Genomic DNA, 19,458 nt, shown 5'->3' on the forward strand with positions numbered 1-19,458 from the left:
CCCTGTGCACTGCCCACCTCGCTTATCTTAGCCTCTGCTTCCCCTCAAGCTGCTCTAAGTCTTCAGATGATAGAAATAATGGTCTGGGGAGACCTTTACTTAAGGTGAGCACAAGCCTGAGGCCATGAGCCTCTTCCAACATTACTGTGGCACTGGTCGTGCCATTTGACTTCATCATGTCAAGTGTGCAGTACCTCTTGCATAGTTCATAGGAGTTGCTAGCACTACGTAGGGATGATATCATGGCAGGGTGATCTACAGGCAGTGACCTGGCAGCCTGGTATTTGTCTATGACTCAATGTGAAGGAAGTATGTGCCGTTTTGCTCTGTAATTACAAAAATGTTGGGTTTTTTTTCTTTTTTTTTTTTTTTTTTCCCTCCTTTCTCAGTAAGGAAGGGGATGGAGAAGATGCAAGTGAATGTGGACACAAGTGACTGCTTTTAGCAACTTGCCCTCTGCGGAGCCAGCTGTCTCTGTGGTCACACAGCATGCACTGCCTGGTGTCATGGTGTTTGTAAACGCTGTTTGTCACAGCTGACACCCTGCAGAGGGAAACAAAAACACGTGGAAAACCATAAATGTCTGCAGGCAGCAACATCTCCAGTAGGTCTGTCTGTAGCAGGAGTCAGCCATAAAGCTGAGCTGACCTATTTTATCTTGCTGGCTCCTGACACAGGCACAATGTTATCCAGCCACAAATCATTTTTGCGAGGGCACTTAACATCCAACCACATTCTGTTGGCAGGCCCTGCTTGCCTTCCATTATGATACCTACCTTACCTAGGTAAACTCAGCTGAGCAGTCACAAATACCTTAGGGACAGAGAGCAGCTTGACCTTATCAGTGAATCTGCTTCTTTTGCTTGAAGGATGCTAAGGTTACCATGTCAAAGGAAGGAGAGGGCAAGGAATGTTTGGTGGAGTAAAATATCCAGCCCTACACAGTGGCATGAGACAGGGAGCCTGGACAAAGCCCAGGGTACAGCTCTAGGTTGTCACAGTGCTATGAAGGCTGAGGTAGAGTCACCTGTGAGGCCTTGCTTCTTTGTGTATTGCTACTTCTGGGAGCTTAACTGCTGGTGTTCCCATGTCTGCTGTGTGTGCATCTTCCTTATGCGCAAAAAAAAAGAAGGCAAGGAACTAGAAATCAATAAGCTTTATTGTGTGGCATCGCACTTAACACCTACAGGGAGCTGAGATCTTTTGATTAGTTTTACTTTTATGGACTAGCAGAACAGTAATAGATTGAATACCTGGACCAGGCACAAAAGGGCAAAGAGCGTTTGCCAGTGTTTTGGTTTTTTCCTCTGCTACACGGTGATTGTTGCAGTTTTCTGTTTCTGCTCTGAGATCTGATGTCATTGCACTGCTCGAAAAGTTGGTCTTTTACATCTGGTCCCTGCAGGAGTAGCCATATCCCTGTCTGCTTCAGGACTTCTCCCTTTTCCCATTGTTCATCCCTTTCGCTCATGTCCCATCACAAGCTTTCAGCCCTGCTGACCCCATGAACACGGACAGGAAAACAGTCTCCTCATTTATGTTCTGTCCCTGTTCAATTTTCTTTTCCCTCCTGTGCTACCTCCTGCTTCTGATCATCTGTGCTTGGATTTTGTATGGTGACCTTCTTGTGTCCAAGCTGTGCTGGATAGTGAGTAGTCAGCACAACTCGTTTGCTGTGGAATACAACTTGTAAGCAGATTGTTCTTGTTTAATACAAAACGGTAGGATTCAGTGCAGTCAAACCTGCCACTAATCTTTGTGCTATAAACTCTCCCACTTGGTGGTTTTTACTTGTGTAACATCCCCCTTTGTCCCTTTTTACTGGTTGTCACTCAAGCAGAGATTTATGAACTTGAATCACTAAAACAGCTTGTAGCATAAATGGGCTTGCTATTAGATGTTGTGGTTAACCCCTGGTGATCATCATCCAGCTTGGAATATCAAGTTTCAGTCGCAAAGAAACAGCATGTCAGTCACTGTTGATATCAGTCTCTGCAGTCCCACTGAAGGCAACACAACTACGCCATTTCACACCACGCATGGTGTGTGCCAGTCTTATCTGGCATCTATAGCTCTAATAAGAACATATGCTTGGCTAAATTAAGAAGGAGTATTTTTGTAAGTTAGTAGAAGCATGCTAAGCATTCTGACTTATTTTAAGGATGTGTCTTAAAAACATTAAAAGGGGCATAGAATAATCATATGTAATTTAGCACTGTGGCGACTGTCAAGTGTTGTCACACTACTGGAATCGCATGTAATACACAGGCTGCCAAGAGGCATCACTAATAGAATTTGCATTAATATACAAAGCTTCTTTAAAAATTAATTAGCCAAAGTAGAGCGATGTGTGCTAAGATTCTCAAATGAGAGAGACACATTGAAGTATAGTGAAAGAAGCAGTCCCAAAGCTGTTTGCAGGGATGGGGGCAACTAGATACACTGCCCCAGCCATTCCCTTCTGCTCAGATATGTGCAAGGTGATGGGGATGCAGGCATAAACTGACAGCACAAAGCACTGATGTGGAAACTTTTGAAGGAAATCATAGGTTTGGACTGGACCCTGAGGCTGTTGTGCTGCTGCCAAAGGCTGCTGCACTGCAACTGTAAGCTGGAAAAGCTGTAAAGAAATACAAGGGACCTGTTAAGTCACTGAAAGAAAATGTGATCTCTTCTAATATTTTACTTCCACCTTTTAGAAACACCAAAGTAGATAGCACCAACACTCTGCAACTTATGTAACGTAAGTGTGGGTCACATGTTTGTATGGGTGTATGCTGTAAGGCAAATGCATTGCAGAATATTTGCATAGGTCACAATGTCCAGTATCAACAGTGAGATGCTGCAGAGTTCATCAAGCAATGATATAATCACTCACTCCATAGCCAGTCCCTTTGTTTTTGTGTTCAACAGCCTGCAGACACAACAGCAGACGGCCTAGTTGGGATGCTGTAAACTTGTTTGAGTTCATATATTAGCAAGAGACATGCACCTTTAATGCCTGATGCCTTCATTTTCTTCTTGCTGTAGAAGTGGTTGGAGATGAATTTTGCTATTTTATATGGGGGAGACAAAGCAAAAGGTTGGTTACTTTTTGCTGGGAGGTGATGGTATCTGTGCTAGCACTTTGGCAGGCTGAGATCAGCTCTCCCTTAATACCTTGGCTCGGTTTGGTCTGAGCCATGGTGCGGCCCTTAAAAGGGATCTGGCTTCATTGCCTACTGGCATCCTTTGCATCTGCCAAGTGACAGGAAACAGGCCCAACGTGCCACTATCAGTGAGTTTCACAGCCTCTTTCCTACCAAGATTTCCCTCTGTGTACAAATATTTTCTTTCCTTACTACCTGTAAGGGAATGCTCACTCCTGCTAGCTATTAAAAATATTCATAATTCCCAGCCTTCTCATTCACTGTCACCTTGAAATATTTATAAGCCACAATCCTGTCCCTTTTGAGGTGAGGCGGTGCCATCATTTCTATTGCAGTCACATACTCCTCAGTGCCTTATTTCAGGATTTGTAACTTGGCAGTGGAAGTTTGGAAATTTGAGCTGGAATTTGGAATGTTTAGTTTCAGATTGGGAGCAATTAAAAAAATCAAATATACCCATTAGCTCTTAAGCCTATAGAACAGCAAGGGAGATGAGCGTTTTTTGCTGCTGCATGCTGGTTTTGCTAAGTTACTTTTTGTAAGTGAAATGAATTTCAAGCAGTGCAGCATTTCTGCCTTTGCTGCAGCTGCCATCCCCTCAGCTTTTCCATCTGCACTGTGCACACAGCCTGGAGAGGAGAGTTTGTGTTCAGGCACTGCAGCAACTTTGGTGGGCAGCCAGGTGTGGGCTAGAGAGCTGCAGGCCAACTCGTGGCTGAAGGCTGTGAAAGCTGTTCCTTCTAGGATGCCTTCTGTAATCAGAACCTACCCCTGGTCAGCATTAGGAGGCTTTTTCTCTCTCTGTGGATGAAGACGGCAAGGCACAGACCTTTCTGTTCCCTTTTTGTTTTAAAGGAGCTTGTTACCGTAAGACCTGACGTACTTAATCAGCCTGTGTTTTTCTGATTCATCATTTCAGCTGTTTATTCATATGGCCGTCTGGGTTACTTTCCCTCTCCACTCCCCAGGAAGTCATGTTATTGGTGATAAGTGCTCAGCCTGCCACTAGCGTCAGAGGACTCTGTGCACAGATTGAGCTCAGGGGATGTGAGCGTTCCCTCGGGAGGTCTGAGGGGGTGGCAGGCAATAGGAAAACACCTACGCTGAGTTTTGTGGCAAAATGAGACATAAACGCTTTCTCAGTGAGTAGGTAACTTAGAGAGTTGCTGACCAGATCCATTGAGGAGCAGGACAAGAAGGTAGAACATAGGGAGGATATCAAAGGATCCTGATTTCCATCCTATCTGGGATGAGCTGGTAGCTGGAACATGATTAGAAGCTGTAAAAAAGAATGTTAAGGGCTGGGCTTCGCCTGCTGGGAAACAAGGAGTGGTATCTGGCTCAAGCCATCCCCAAAGATGCACTGGGTCTTGGTTCCACACTGTCTTCCATTTCCCCAGAAGCAAAGCTGGTCCTGTAAGGCCTTTCTTTTTCTCACCTTCCTCCTGAAGCATGATTGTTTGAAAAGGTTCAGGAATCACGTGTTTGGGAGATAAGCTTCCAAGGGATAACAGCTTGCAGAGCAGGGCACACCAGCCTCCATGTCTGCTACATGCTGTGCCCAGAGGCTGAGTCAGGAGCACATTGGGAAATACTGATCTGATGCTGTGGAAAGTGCCTGCAGCTCCACAGCTGGGGATCTGAGCCACTGGAGGGGCTGAAGCAACAGCAAAGTATGCTCATGGAGCATTTAGAGTGTTGTCTTCCCCTCTGTTTCCAGCAGTGTGAATTGCTCAGCCTGAGATTCTGCCATCTTTCAGGTCCTACATTCAGCCACGCTGGACAGACCTGGCTTCCAGGCAATGAGGAAAGAGCAAGTCCAGAGCCTTGCCCCACGTCTGGAGCAAAGCTTCTTCTGTGTACCTGGGGAAATCCCAGTGCCTCACAGCAAGGTCCCATGCTTCCAGGTTATTGCAGTACAAGGCATCCAGCAATGTAATGAGCAGGAGAGAGACGAGGTCAACAAAAAGAGCAGGTGTGCATCTCTGAGTTATATCCTGGTCCTGAGTTAGATCACTGACTAAAACAGAGATTGAGTATTATGTATTTCTTTTATTATTTTCACAGAATCACAGAATGACCCGGGTTGGAAGGGACCTCAAAGATCATGTAGTTCCAACCCCCCTGCCTGGCAGGGCCACCAAACATACACCTTTACTAGATCAGATTGCCCAGGGCCCCATCCAACCTGGTCTTGAACACCTCCAAGGACGGGGCATCCACAACCTCCCTGGGCAGCCTGTTCCAGGGCCTCACCACTCCTAGTGAAGAACTTCCCCCTGACATCATTTTCCCAGGGTCTCGACAATGTTCCAGGCCCTGGAGCATCCAGGCAGACAGGGGCTGCATGGTCCTGGCCCTCCTTTGCTTAAGGGATGGCAGCAAGCTTTGCAGCTGGGACTTGAGTCTGTGTGCCAGCTGAAACCCCAATAACACTTCCTGTTGAGTCAGTGTCTCTATGGGAGCATTTTCCAATATAACTTCAGTACTGTAAATACTGGAGATATTTACTTTGTTTCAGGGGAATGAGATCTTCAGTATTCCAGCATGCTATTTATTTCCTTAGCTTGGCTTAGCCTTTATTGGCTGCGGGTGGCTGAGCAGGGGAAGCAAGCAGCAGTGGATTTCTGCTCATTTTCTCTCTGATATGTGAGGTATAACCTGCACAAGAAAATGGCTTTGGAAGAGACTGTCTGCAAGAAGCAGGACTGACACTGGGTGTGACAGAAGTCACACAGTACAGGAATATTAAAAGCAAAATTACACTGAAGTTGTTATCCTCAACTCACCACCAGTTTCCTCTCTCTAAAATGGCCTGATGAATACTTGTAGCATGAGAAAGAGAGACTATCATAGAATGGCTTAAATTAGAAGGGATCTCAGAACCCACCCAGTGCCAGCCCCCAACTGTGAGCATAGCTGCCCCTCTAGCAGTGGGGCTGTGATGCCCTCCACGGATAGGCAACCTATAGATCTTCGAGCAGCAGTTCCAGGGCCTCACCATCCTCTGCGTAAAGAATTCCCTTCTGACATCTAACCTAAATCTCCCCTATTTTAGTTTAAAGCTGTTTCCCTGTGTCCTGTCACTATCAGACTGCATAAAAAGTCAGTCCCCCTCCTGTTTATAAGCTCCCTTCAGTAACAGGAGGGCTGTAATAATATCTCCTCAAAGCCCTCTCTTCTCCATGCTGAACAAGCCCAACTCCCTCAACTTTTCTTTATAGGAGAGGTATTTAGGCCCTTTGATCATCTTCAAAACCTCATCTTCATAGCCTGTGGACCTGCTCCAACAGCTCCACATTTCTCTTGTGCTGGGGGCCTGGATGCAGCAGGACCCCCTCCAGGTGGAACCTCACAAGGGCAGAGCAGAAGGGCCCAATCCCCTCCTTTCCCCCACTGGCCACCCCACTTTTAATGCAGCCCAAGGTACTGTTGGCCTTCCAGGCTGCGGAAGCACACAGCTGGCTTATGTACAGCTTTTCATCTGCTGGAACCCTCAGGTGCTTCTCTGCAGGGCTGTTTCTCAGTCAGTTATATTCTCCCAGTGACTAATATGAGGATCTCCTAAACAGAGTATTTGTCAAATACAAATGCTGCCCTTGAGGCATGCGTTGGCTCAGACATTTTTGCAGCAAAGCACCAAGCTTAGACTTGATCTGCCCACACAATGCGCTACTGTGTTGATGTTATGTTAGCCCCAGCCATCCTTGGCCTCTCACAGGGCTGATGAAGGCAAATGCAGGCCAAACCCTGCCTGCAGCACTGTAGCATATGATGGGGGGTGTGATGCCAGTGACGGGGTGCCACTTTCTCACCAGGAAAATTTCTCCTGGAACACGTGGCTGAAGCAGGGAGGAGTCCTGGGCCAACCTGTGTGAAGCCAAATATTACACAGACACCAGCAATGTACCTGCTCACACAGGGACCCGTTATCATTGCTAGAAGGTGAATCAGGCCTGCCCCGCTCCTTGAATTTAGACTTGTCAGCCCTCATGTCTCTCTGCAGCTTTGTGAAGTGCAACAGGATCCAAGGTAGTTACAAAAACAACGTCAAAGGTATTGAAATGATTACCACAGAAATACATCTGTTTTCTGTGGTACTGCCTTGAAATGCCACAGGGCTGCAGGAAACCAGAAGGATGGCACCCAGCTGCCGGAGCATGTCTTGTGTAGATGTGGAGAGCAGAAGCCTGCCAAAATGGTGAGATTTTCCTTCCTTTTCCAATCATCAGTTTACAGAACTAGAAAAAAAAGCCATTCTATTTCCCATGTGATGCAGATCGCAATCTAGCTTTTAAATCCCTCTAACCTGATTATGGCCTTAAGAGTTCCAACTATTGAAAAATATGAGGTTTTTCATATAAATATCTTAGCTTAATGTCCCCCAGTGCAGTGAATAAAATTAGATGCCTACGTCTTATCTCAAGGAATTCAAATAGCTCAGCCTGTGGGAACCAATCAACCCCTGCAAAGCCTTTAACATGTCTACGTGTGTAAACGTAGTTTACATATATATATAAAGCTTACATACATAAATGTAAATGCACTTTTTGTGTAATATTACAGTTTACAGCTGATCTTCAGAAGTGTTTTATTTTAAAAAAAAAAAATCCTTTTTATGTTGTGTAGCTGGGCAAACAGCCAGATCTAACCCAGACAGTATAGAAAGATGTCTGTTATTTTCATTGTCCTTTGGATCACACCTTCGCTAAAAGCAGGTGAGGATCAGGCGTGTGGACGGTAATTGCAGATATATGGCTCCATCTGTGTGATATCTTTTTTATATACATCACATGCAGGAAAGTGTGTTAGTGTGGAATATAGATATCCAGCACTCTGATAAAGGCACATGGTGTATACTTTCCATTGCAAACACTGTAATTTCCTGAGGACCACGGACCTTGGGGATCCACCATCCCTTCCAAGGAGAGAGTACTGAGCTTCCTTGAGTGGAGGAGACTGTGATCACCTCCTCCCAAACCAAATTATCCGCAGCCCTTTGAATCTCGGGATATGAGCCCTATAGGGTCTGGCCTCAGAACCTGGTGAATTCAACACATCTGCAAAGCATGGATGTACCCAGAACAGAAGAGAGAAGCTGTCTGGGACACAAGGAACATAGCACTGTCACGAGCAGCAGTGAGTGATTTTATCACTCTTCACGCTCTCCTTTCCCTGCTTCCCAACTCTGTGGAGTCGTAAAGGTCAGAGTACTTAAGCACACCAAAGGAAGTGCCATGTGTAGTGTTTGTCTTTGCAGAAATACAGCATAATGGTGACTGTTAAACCCGCTTATTTCTGTGCATCAGCAGTCCCTGCAGAATAATGTGGTAACAGACTATATCTAGAAGCAGATGGTGAAGCAGAAAGGGAGTGCTGGAAAGTGGCTGAATGCTGCAACCAAGAGCACCGTGGGCAGGCCTCTGCCAAACCGCAGGCAAGGAGCTGTGGAGCTGTGGGTGTCCTGCAAGTTTGGGGAAGAGCCCTTGTGGAAAGCAGGAGCCTCAGCCTGTGGAGAGAGGAATGAGGGTGAGGAAGCAGTGACATATCCTGTACAAATATCCCTGCATCATATGCCACCTACCCTCGTTTCCCCAGTAGAATGCTGGCCAGACCAGGCTGTACTCCCTGAAACCCCAGCCCAGAGGAATGGGGTTGGTTGGTGCTGTTGCAGATTCCAGGGAAATCCTGCTGGCTTCATCTGTTAGAATGAACCTGGTGGACTCCTGCTGTTATAATGCATCAAGTGGCCAACACAACTCAATCACGTCTGGGTTAAGAGTTGGATTTACAGGTATGATCTCAGCTGGCCCTTGTTTGCACGTGCATTTTATAAACATAAATGCAAATAGTAATACAGCCAGTGAGGTGAACTTTTGCATGTGTCCTGGTGCATGCAAAGGTGCAAGTTTCCTTGAGATATTCATAGTTGTAGTGTTGGTGTGAGTTAACCCCAGCTGTAGGCAGCCAAACATGAAACAGCCACTCACTCACTTACTTGTAGTGGGATGGGGAACAGAACTGGAAAGGTAAAAGCAAGAAAACTTATGGGTTTTAGATAAAGACAGTTTAACAGGTAAAGCAAAAGCTGTGTGTGCAAGCAAAGCAAAATAAGGAATTCATTCACTACTTCTCATTGGCAGGCAGATGTTCAGCCATTTAAAAAGCAGAGCTCACCATATGTAATAATTACTAGGGAAGACAAACACCATTGCTCTGATTGTCCTCTCCAAGTTGCTCCTCCTTTCTCCCAGCTTTCATTGCTGTTAAGGGGTTGAGTACAAAGTCAGGTGGTGTGGAACATCCCTTTGGTCAGCTCTCCAGGCTGTGTCCTCTCCTCATGCACCTCTAGCCTCCTTGCTGGCAGCACAGCATGAGAAACAGAGAAGGTCTTGATGCTGCGTGGGCACTGCTCAGCAACAACTAAAATACTGGTGTGTTATCAGCACTGTTGTGATCGTGAATAGAAAATGTGGCACTGTATGAGACATTGTGAAGAAAATTAACTCAATCCCAGCCCAAACCTGTACGATCTCCACCCTTTATTCCTTACCATTTGGGTTATGACCAGGTCCCACTGTATCCAGAACATCCTCATTAACAGCCACCCCCTCCCTATCCTTTGATTTATATGCAGATAGTGTGTTGTTGTGTTGAGTTGCAGGGCTCCAAAGCCAGCTCTTGTTGGTTTACTGCTGCATTTGTGTTGCTTCTTAGAGACTTGAGATAATTAATGATTGCTTTTTGAAGGTCATGAAATTCTGGCTAATTTGTCTTTTCTTATGGAAAAATACTAAGATATATGATCTCAGTATGTGATGGTGGCAGAGGAAGAGCTATCGACAGAAATAGAGAATACTCCCGAGGATGCTTCCTAAGCTGGCAGCTGAAAACTTGTCTGCTGAGCTCCCTTTTGGGTAACCGGAGAAGAATGGCTGTTAGCACTGGGAATTCAAAACCGTACCCAAGAGCGGTGCCTAGCACTCTTCATCCTGGGTGGGAATACCAACTGGCTGCTTGTTTTAGAAGGAAGGCAAGAAAAGAATGCAACTGTGGGAAGGAAGAGGCAGATGCAAGAGGGAGAAACATACGGTGCTGGAAATGATGTAGCGGAAGCGCCACTGAGAGTGGAGGTGAAAACCAGAACAGCGTTCATCTTAGGAAAGCAATGGGAACCCAGCGTGAGGTGCAGTTCTGGAGGAGGGGAAGGATGGATGCAGTAGAGAAGAGGAGAAATGAGACGGGTCAGATGGGTTTCAGCTGCTGCAGTGAGAGAGGAGGGCACAGAGGTTTAAAGCAGTGCCAAGGGAAGATAAAAGCAGAAAGCACAAACTGGAAAAGTCTGTTCTCCAGAAGAAATTACAGCAGGAAAAGGTCACTGTTCTTTTTTTCCACCCAGATGTGCTAGAAAATGGAGAATGACAGCCTCGTGGATTTTATTCACGGCCTTCAGTTTGACCTGAAAGCTCTAAATTATTCCCAGGCAGCTTGAAGTGTCAGGGCTGAGTGTGGGGGTTGGTTTTGTTAAGACTCTCTCATTTCTTGTGCTGTGTTCACATCTGTGATTATTTATGGGTAAAAATAATTCAGTACAAATATAGTTGTGTCTGTCTTTAAGAAATCAAAGTTGTGATGCCTGGGGCTGTGATGGAGAGAGCGTTAGAGATGCACAGGCAGAAAGCTGCCGCTGTAGGGAGGCAAAGAAATCCGGAGTTAAATAAAGCAATGCACTCCAACACAGCGCTTCCAAACAGCCTCTCTCTGCCACACTCACACTACATCAGTGCGTGCTCCCCACAGCCCCCTCAGATATATTAATTAGTGAGACAACCTAACAATGAGAGCAGAGCATCGTGTTTTGGCAGTGATAAGCCAAGCATTACTGTCTGATCTAAGGCAGGCTGCCTCACACTGAGCTTCCAGCCTCTGTCGCAGTAACGGATGGAAGCGGATGGAGGAAAAAAGAGGGAAGCTGGGATCTCTCCGTGGGGAGACAGGAGGCTGCAAGGCGCTCACTGCGTGCGGCACAGCAGCACGAGCCAAAGCGCAGACATCCCCCGCTGGAGGAGAAGCAGCCAGCTCTCCAGAGAGCTCCTGCCGCAGCCTGCTGCTTTTAAAGTCTGGTCAATAAACATTAGGTGCAATGGATGTTTCTTTGTCGATCCCTTGATCTGAGCTTCAGTTGAGCTGGATACTAGCCAGAAGCCATAAAATGCTTTTGTGCTGGTTTATTAAAGAGGAACTTCAATTACCTTATTAAGAATTGACCATTTTCTCCCATTATATGAAAATCAAAATCTGTCAGTGCAGCTCAATGATGATTTCTCGTGTCCTGAAGAGGAAATGGCCCAGCACTGCTGGGATGTCCCAGAGCACACCAGCTCTCCCAGTACCACCAGGTGTATTGGTGTCTCCTGCCACAGCGTCTCCTGTCTACGGATGCTGTCTGTCTGTGAGTGGGGTTCAGAGCAGAGAAAAAACATTCTTGAATGAAAACCCAGCTTTGAGGCTTAGAAGCCAAGCACTGACCTCCTGTTTGGGACTTGGTTAGAGGTTAAAAGCAACCATAGGGTAAGACAATGATGCATTTGGAGGTGCTGCATTCCAAGGATCTGCCAGAGGCACTGCTGAGCCTGGCACCTATAGAAATGGAGAGATTTACACTGCCTTCCTCACCTGCACACAGAAGGCTGAGCACAACTGGTATGTGCAGCTCCAGCAACATCTTTTCCTTTCCTTAGGGCATCATCTGTACAAGCACTGAGGTTGCTTCGTGCATGTGGTTAAGGCTGCAGGATTTGAGGAGCAGATATCCATGGCCAGAGAGGTGAAGCACAGACAAAACCAGCCCTGGTTATGTGCCCTTTCATGCCAGACTATGAACTGGCAGCTGGACTACTTGGAAGGAGACTTCATTTTGTGAGCGTGGCCAAACAGCAACTTGTATAAATGAAGGAGAAATGCTGCTGAGCAGTTTGACATTTTATAGGCTTCACTAAACTATAGACAAATTCCTGTCCTTCAGATGATGAAATGCACTACGCCAAATGGTGTAGATTGTACTGAGGGGGTACTGCTATTTGCTACCCAAATAAGACAAGCTAATGAAGTCTTGGAGTGAGATGGAGTTTCCCAGCTACTAATCTACCCCCTGATGGAAGTTGGTTAGTAGATCGCCTTCCATGCAGCATTACAGTATTTGAAGGGAGATTATAAGCAAGAAGGGGACCAACTTTTTACAAGCAGATAGTGATAGGACAAGAGGGAATGGCTTTAAGGTAAAAGAGGAAAGCTTTAGGTCAGATGTCATGAAGAAATTCTTTACTCAGAGGTTGGTGAGGCACTGGCACTGCTGCCCAGAGCTGTCGTGCCCCATCCCTGGAGGTGCTCCAGGCCAGGTTGCATGGGGCCCTGGGCAGCCTAAGCTGGTGGGGGGCAGCCCTACCCATGGCTGAGTGTTGGGGCTGGGTGGGCTTTGAGGTCCCTTCCAACCCATGAGATTCTGTGATTCTAACATGAAACCAAGCACTGTAGCTCAAGCAGGATGTCTCCCTTTGCTCCATTGTTTCACAGCTTAGATTATTAAAACAGCTCATTTTTCAAGGATCAAAGCTTATGTCAGTTTAGAGAACCCACCCACAGCACAAGCTCTTCACCAGTGGTTATATGGCAGAGTAAGTAGTGTGGGGTGGCAGAGCTGGCCCAGGGGTGTTGAACTGGCTACAGGAATTACCTGCTCTGGGGCTGTTGTCACCTGCTACTTTCCACAGAGCTCCTCAGTAATATTCGAGATGTAAGTTAGCTTCAGTCCTCTGGTGGTCACAGCCAGTGCCCTTCCCTGTGCAGTTCTGAGCTCTGGGTCCTGCTCTAGGAACAACCTCTGAGTGGCCAGGGTGAACTAATGGTAATAGCAACAGGAGTCATGGAGTCTGTAAAGCAAAATCAATGAGGCAAGATCTAAAAGCTGTACTAAATAACTCCTCAATAATCATAAATCTCATTACCAACGGCTCTCAAGCTGCTTTATGATGGAAAGGAGGCCTTCACTTGGCAGAACGGGAAATTCAAGCATTGAGGAACAAAGTGGTTGTTCCTAGAGATGCAGGAGGGAAACAAGGGGCTGGATGTCTGTGTTGGTAGGTTACCTGCAGGGCTACATTGTCTCCCTCCCTCTGCTGAGCAAAGGCAGGTGGGAATAGCCTGGCTGGTGTTTGTCAGTTCCCAGTGGGTGTTTGGGAAGCGTTTCCCTTTGGGCTCCAGAGCAGGCACAGGGCTCTTGGGCTGCCTCTGCTCTTCCCCAGAGTCCTGTGTGAGCTCCAAGCAGGCAAGAGGTGGTCTGGTCTTTTCTCTGAGCTGCAGGTGGGAGATGGGGGCTGTAAGCAGCCACAAATGCATCAAGGCTAAGTGTTGCAGGATGGCTTGTAAAGGTGCAAGGAGAAAAGCAGGTGGGAAATTGTAAGTGTAGGGATGCAGTTGTCCTGTCCCGTCCCCCCCCCCCCCCCCCCCTTCCTTCTTGTCTGTGAATTGGTTAAACCAATATTTACTTCTTGCAAGGCAATGAGGATGAGCTCCTCAAGCACTGTGGTGTGATTAAATACTACCCTGAGTGATGTGTTTTATGGCTTCAGGGTTTCTGTCAGGGACAAAGAGTAAGAAAGCACAGGCTGTGCCTGCGCTGGCATTTTAAGGAGCATGAGTGAGCTTTTGCAGCAAAAACCTGACGCTTTGGCTCATCACAAGGGCTCTCCTCTGCCTTGGCTTTGCATCAGCAGAGGGCGGCAGAGATTGGAAGAAAACACCGCGACAAAAATCCTGCAGCAGTGGTCAGCGAGGGGAGGGGGGATTAATCTCTCCATACATTTGCGTGAGCCACCTGAATGTTGCTTGGGGAGAGCGTGTCCCTCAGACCCTGCTGGTTTCTTCTCAGCTCAGCAGCCCAACTGTGAGCTCAGCCCTGCATCCCTGCATTGCTGATGGACTTTGAAGGGACGCAAGTGTACTTCTGTCCTTTTGGGCTCGTGCTTTGCAGTGGCATCTTGGTGCTGTCAGCAGGCTGGCAGGAGGAAAAGACAGTGGTTAAATATTTGCAAGGAACAGAAAAAAGCAATTCACAACGACATCAGAGCCCCGGGTTTTGCTTTGAGCTGCCAGGAAAATAGAGCGTGCAAAATGTTCTCGGTCCCTCCTGCCCAGCGGAGGGAAAAGCCTCGAGGAGGGACCTTTCCCCCGGCAGCAATTGGGATTCATGGTGTGTTGGCAGCGGCCCCTTTTCCTGCTGCGGCTGCCTCCGTGCAGAGCTCCACTTCCTGCCTTCCCTTCTGCAGTCACAGCCGGAGGGTTAAATAAGCACCGCAGAGACAGCTCGGGCCGCTCATACACAGGTTTCTGCCCACTCTCTGCCCAGAGACCGTTGCCAGCAGCAGACCCCCACCGAGATGGTGCCGGGAGCTTCTCACCGTCGCCTTGGGCTGAGTCTGCGCACATCCAATGCAAGGAACAAATCTTCAGGGCGAGGGGATGCACGCAGAGCCAGCATGTGCCACAGCGCATCAGCATCACCCCACTGCTCAGGCTGCTGCGCGCTGATCTCGGGGGGCACCGCCCAGCAGCGTGGTGGGATTGCGGATCGGGAGACCTACTTGCTGGACTGTAGCTGCAAGAGCAAGATTATTAGGGCTCCAGTTATTTGCATTGTATGACAATTAGGATCATTAGTTTAAATTGTAACTTGTCATTATTAGAGTTTGCAGCAGAAGGGAGGAACCAATATTTGCTTTGCATAAGGAGTGAGCCTCTCAGTGAAGCAAAGCTGTCCGCTGAGGACTTGCAGGTATATATTTGGCATATATTTGAAGGATTAAATGGTCTAGAATATCCACAGGGCTGCTGACTGCTTTGGCACGGTGTCTTGCCTGTTCAGATGTGACTTTCAGTTGTGCCTTTCCCTTGCGCTGTATTGTTTTGGCAGAGTTTCTTGCTTCCAGGCAACTTTCTGACAGTTGTCAGTACTGCAGGCAGAAAACCCGGTGGAAAAGCACTGACGTCTCAGCCACTGCAATGTAAGCCTTTGTAAATTATAAGGCATTTCTCTCTACAAAAGGAAGAAGTGGGGTGTTTCTTGCCTCTCCGCACTGTGATGGGGTATGCCAGGATTGCATCCTTCCTCCTCCTTTTTCCTACATGATTATTAAGCTCTTTTTGTTTTTCCCATTGCTTCTTTACGAGGCTGACAAGCAGCCCCTTGATATGTGACTCTGTAAAAGGAGTGGGCCCAGCGCTGTCTTTATCACAGTTTCTGGAACAGAGTTTCAGACTGAAAATGCTGAGGACAGTTGCTGGAGAGTTTGTCAGACATGCCCTGTGTCTGGGCCTTGAGGTGCAGAAGAAGAGATGAACGAGCAGCTCTGATACAGTCATGGAATTACAAAATAATTTACCCTGGAAGAGACCTTAAAGTCCACTCAGCCCCAACCCCAGCCATGTGCGGGGCTGCCCCAACCAGCTCAGGCTGCCCAGGGCCCACCAACCTGGCCTGAAGCACCTCCAGGTTCAGGGCACCACAGCTCTGGGCAGCAGTGCCAGGGCCTCACCGCCCTCTGAGTAGATAATTTCTTCGTGATATCTGACCTAAAGCTTTCCTCTTTTAGCTTAAGGCTATTCCCTGGTCCTATCACTATCTGCTTGTATAAAGCTCCCTTCAAGACAGGAAAGTCTGTAGCACAGAGGTTGAATGGTGGTCACTGGCATCTTTGATTTGGGGTAGATATTTAAATCTAAGTATCCTGTATTGTTAAATCTGAGGATCTTGTTTTAGCATCTCCTCCAGCACATATAAACCATGTCATCGTGCACTAAGACTCCTGAATTTGCACCATTAACATAAGCAGTAATACCCATCAGCACAGTACTGCACACAAACCTCTCCCAGGCAGCCAGTAGCACTGCCAACACCGTGTGGTAGCACCCAGTGGTTAGCATTCAGCCCTGCAACCCAGGCGTTCCAAGGTGATGGGTCAGACGTATCACCAGCAGTTGTTTGTCTTCCCTCACTGGGTGAGCATGCAAACAGAGCCAAGAAAATACATCTGGCCAAACACTGCTGTTAAAAGAAAACTTTAAGAATGAAATTTCCTTTTTTTTTCTTGAAGTGGTCAATTTAGAAGGTTTTGATGACAAGCTAAAAATGTTATCAGGAGGAAAATATTCCCACATGACTCCAATGTTCCCTAAGCAGATCTTGCTGTGAATGCTCAAGTCTCATTTTAAAACTGGTTCCTGTAAACAAAGCAACACACGTCTCTGAAATTTATCTTTGCTGAATATTGTTTTGTATTCTGGAAGAATTTTCTCCTCTGGTTGCTCACAGAAAGCAAACCACACGAGGTAAGCAGCCTGGCCTCAGCTCCTTTGTTTAAAAAAATGTATGCAAAGGAGCATTTCAAAAGCTGCTGATGGCTTTCAGCATATAGAAAAAAAGGCTTGGTAGGCAAAGGTGGGTATTCCTCATTAACTGAGAACCTAAGAGCTCTTTAACCAGCATGGCTTTAATGGGCACAGAGTGACTTTAAGGCTGGTAGGGGAAGAGCACAGTGGTTTGCAATTAACCAGCCCAGTCAGAGGCAGCTGGGAGGGGAGGGCTGAGCACCTCTATAAATGAGGTGCCTTCAGCTGGGGGCTGAAGGATGTGGATGGAGTGGAGGGTGAGTAGCACTGGGGGGGAAAGGGGAAGACAGAGAAGCAGTGTTTTCAGGTGGATTAAGGTGTTGTGAAGTGGGGATTAAGAGGAGGTAAAAGTGATGATGGAATGTTTTCCTAGTTATTTCTTTTAGCAATAGGCATATTTGATCTCTTCCATTTTTCTTACATGGCTGTCAGCTCATTCTTTCCCATCAGATAGTAACTGCTGGCAGGTGCTTTCAGAATTAATGGACAATCTGAAGTTCCTTTTGATTTATGGATTCCTACTCCTTCTGTAGAGGCTGCACTGCTCACCAACAGCCACCTAGGAGGATCTGTGTTACTCCAAATCACCAGTTTCTATTCTCATAGTTTGTTGCTCAGTTTTCTACAGATCTTCTGCCTCTTCCTTTTGGGATGCCTGAGTTCTGTTGCTGCTGTAAGCAACATGTCTGAGGCTGCAGTAGTTGGACAGGTGAAGCAGCACCATTGTGTTTGGTGTCCTTGGAAGCCCTGTGCCACAGGACAGGAGCTGTCAGGTTGTACAAACACTGGTGGTTGTAGGAGTGATGGCTTTGTTGCTCAACCTTCCAGTAAGATTGCATTGCTTTTTTTATTATTCCATTTTTCTTTGCTCTCTTTATCTTTCTAGAGGGTTTCAAAGGCTTATAATGGCAGTGTATTGTGTCTTAGCCCTGTCCCTGTTGAGCTCATTCTGGGAGAATACAAGGGAAGCCCTTGCTTGGAAATGAGGAAAGCCTACTTTCTCCAGCCATTCAAAGCCTCTTCAGTATTTTTTCTTAAAGCTCTTCCCTGTTCTGTTATTATAAATGAGATGTTCCCCAGAGCTACGGCAAGGGACCTGTAGCAGTAGTAAGGCTGAATTAAATTTCCTGCAGTTCAAGCTCAAGCAATTCATAATGTGGGTTATTCAAGAGCCATTCAAAGGTCTTAAGCCATAACCATGTTTATTATTTCCACTGTGTCTACACCAGCTTATGAATCCAACTTTTTGTACTGCCTGTTGTTTATTAGAGTAAGGGAATAGATGGCTGTGACTGGAACAATATTTTTGTTGTGATTTGCTTTCTGAAAAACAACTGTGAATAGCAAGTGTATTAGAAATGGGAAGCAGGATGGAGAAGCATTTTCTTATATTTTGATTCATAAATGTGTATTTAATGGTATATAGAGCAAACTAGAAAAACTGCATGCACTGGATGTAAGAAGCCTGTAAAATAAGCTGAGGACTGGGTGAGAGGACTCCTGTTGAATGTATTTTGTTTTGTGGCCATTACAGAAGCTATGCTAATCCCAAAGTGATCGTTTGTACTGTTTACTTGGAAAACACAATCAGAACCTTAAGAATCTTATCAGAAATGTCAGAGGCAAACTAGTGAAGCTATAGTGTGGCTTAAAGGAGCCTCGAGGAAGTGGAACTACACAAAAGGGCAGGCATACTGTGCATGCTTGCATTTTGGCAATAGGTAGAAATGTGTGCTTTTGAGTGAGGGGACAGCAGATGAAAAGGAGAGTTAGAGGTGCATGAAACCAACTACCTTTGTGTTTGGGAAGAAAGGAACATGTGTTAGGTGTCACAAAACTTCAAGCTAGGCCTGAAAGAAGTTTGTAATCTGCTGAGGTCTTGTCCCTCAGATATGCGTTGGTGCACAATTGTTATCTTGTTGTTATCTCCTGTAGTATTGGATACATTTTGGAGCTGTTATGGAGCACTGAGGTTTCCTGAATAAGGAAGAACCTCTAAAAAGCATCTGTTGTCAAAGTATTGTGTTTTGCTCACACAAATGATGTATGACTATGGTATCTGCAGCACCAATACCTGGCCCTGTTTAGTGCAATGGGATGGCAAGTGAAGCCCTTACTTTAATAGTAGCTGCCTGTGGGTTTGAAATGGTTCTTGAAGTTCCAGAAGCGTATTGAACGTTAAATGAGAACTGCAGAGTGACTATGGCTATATTATCAGTCTGACTATGAACCAAAAATATTGTACAAAGCATCTACTCTTAAGTTGCACAGATGTGCAGGGTTTATCTTTCCTTTTCCTTTAAGTATTACTGCCCTCTGTCTGCTTAATTTTTCTGCACTGGTTTTCCTCTTTGATTTCTCACTTGTGCTGCCTGTATCAAGAGACTTACTCAATCTGTTCAAACTCCCATCTGTGTTTCCTTTCTCTCAGTACTGACACAGCTGATTGAACTTTCCAGAAGAATCCCTCACTTGGAGAGTGGTGCTTTACTTTCTGCTCTCAAGGTCTATTTCTAGCACTTGATATCTTTTAAAGTTGTCCATGAGATCATCACTCAGCTTTTCTATGATCAGTCCACTAGCACTGAGTCTTCTGCTCCCCTCCCTGCTCATCATTTGATACTCTTCCTTCTGCAAATGACAGTTCTAAGACCAAGTTTTTCTGCTGTCACCCCGTGACTAGTTCAGAGTGGATACAGGAGTACAGAAGAGATGCCAAAGAACACAGGTACTGGCTACTGGCCTTAGGGTACTTGAATCAGATGATTATTCCTGCAAAAATGTTCTCTGAACACTGGAATGCTTTAATGGTGTTTTGACTTCTAACAGCCGGTCAGGTTGGTGTTAAAGGTTTATTGTACCTTGT

The sequence above is a fragment of the Coturnix japonica genome, chromosome 3, assembly GCF_001577835.2.
Source record: "Coturnix japonica isolate 7356 chromosome 3, Coturnix japonica 2.1, whole genome shotgun sequence".
NCBI lineage: Eukaryota > Metazoa > Chordata > Aves > Galliformes > Phasianidae > Coturnix > Coturnix japonica.